Source organism: Austrofundulus limnaeus, unplaced genomic scaffold (assembly GCF_001266775.1).
Source record: "Austrofundulus limnaeus strain Quisiro unplaced genomic scaffold, Austrofundulus_limnaeus-1.0 Scaffold1167, whole genome shotgun sequence".
In the NCBI taxonomy this organism is placed as follows: Eukaryota; Metazoa; Chordata; class Actinopteri; order Cyprinodontiformes; family Rivulidae; genus Austrofundulus; species Austrofundulus limnaeus.
The window spans coordinates 106,901-108,452 of NW_013953569.1; the positions used below are offsets into that span (position 1 = coordinate 106,901).

At 31.6% G+C, this 1,552-nt stretch overlaps 1 long non-coding RNA gene across 1 annotated transcript in view; it reads left to right on the plus strand.

The window, feature by feature from the left end:
• The window catches only part of LOC106534408 (uncharacterized), a 4,991-nt gene extending 3,880 nt beyond the window's left edge, over positions 1 to 1,111 (plus strand). The window contains exon 3 of the long non-coding RNA XR_001312343.1: positions 678 to 1,111. This is a non-coding gene — a long non-coding RNA (uncharacterized LOC106534408). The remainder of the gene's footprint in view (positions 1 to 677) is intronic.
• The last annotated feature ends 441 nt before the right edge of the window (positions 1,112 to 1,552 follow it).

The following is a 1,552-nucleotide window of genomic DNA, read 5'->3' on the forward strand; positions in this document are numbered from 1 at the left end:
CTATTAACTATAACTATCTTCTCAACAGGTCAGGTTCCTCTAACAGGAACCTAAAAATACTGGTCTAAATATTAATCAGAGGACAAAGTAATATTTAATAGTTTGTGTTGAATTGTAGCATGATTCAGCAGATCTACACTAAATGCTCCACAAGCTAATATCTGCTAACCAGTTCAATAAATAACAGTGATTACATGGACTTTATAAGATTATTTTAATTTTAAACTGTTACATTATGTTCTGCTCAGATCACATTGAGCTAAATAAGATCAAATCTGCTGACTTGTGTTGTAAAATGAGACGTTTTCCTGTTTATCTTCTGTTAATAAATCCATAACACAAACAGCTTTTCTGACATTATTTAAAACATTAGACAGATTATATAAACTGTAAAATATTAATAAATATTGGGTTAATATTATTATTAATAGTTTTAATCATTTCTACACAATCAGCCCTTTTTTCTGCTCTGTTGTCAACATGTACAGGAATGGGAAATCCAGACTCGACAATTGTGTGTTAGCCTTTAGCTTCACCAGCTGATCACATGGTCACAGTTTCTGAGCACTCCAGTTCTTATATATACACCTACATGATTTAGACTCATACATAATCAATAAGTGAATATTGAACTGCTAACTATCAATTCCATTTTACTGTTATTTACATATTTATAGATTTTGCTAAAGCAACGGAGGCACTGGAAAGAGACCAACTCAGTCCACTGACCACCTGTACCCACTGCCTGGTGGTCCCAACACTTTATACACTAAACTGAAGGAGCCACAGCAACAATGAGGGCACTGCAGTTGGAGAAGTCTGCCTTGGCAGGAGAAAGGAGGGCCAAGAGAACTACATGTTCTACGAGAGGACTGGACACAAAAATATATATGATGTCGTTATTAAAACAAATCAGTCATGTTACATTTACTCAGATTTGTTTGGTGTTTGTTGGTTAATTGAAAGCAGGCAGATGTTGTCTTTACATCCCTTTGAAATTAATAGTTGTAATTATGTTTCCAATAACAAGGTCACAGTTAAATTCTAGTGCCTTTCTTGTTACTCCTGGTTCAGTCTTGGTTTTCAGTCTAATAAAATAACATTAATTTTTGTATGTTGAAGTACATTCAAAGTATAACACAAATGCTTTTATCTATACTGATATTGCACTTGCACACTTCTGCTCTACATTTCATTTGAGTATACTTTAATTACTAAAATTAAAATAATATTTTGACATTTTGTTAGATTATACTTGGACATTCGCTTAGCACAATATTTGTATAATACTATGTATATGAAGAAATATACTTCCTAAAGTATTCTTAAAGATAACAGACAGAATCTTGAAAAACTTAAAAAAATAAAACACTGTACAGCGTTTTTTAATATTAATTAAATATATCAAAGTTGTTTCATTCAATATATTCAGACTTTCATTCAATATATTCAGAGTTTCATTCAATATATTCAGAGTTCTGACAATATATATAATAATAATTTCCTAAATGGCATGCCGTATGTATGTGTGTGTGTGTGTGTGTGTGTGTGT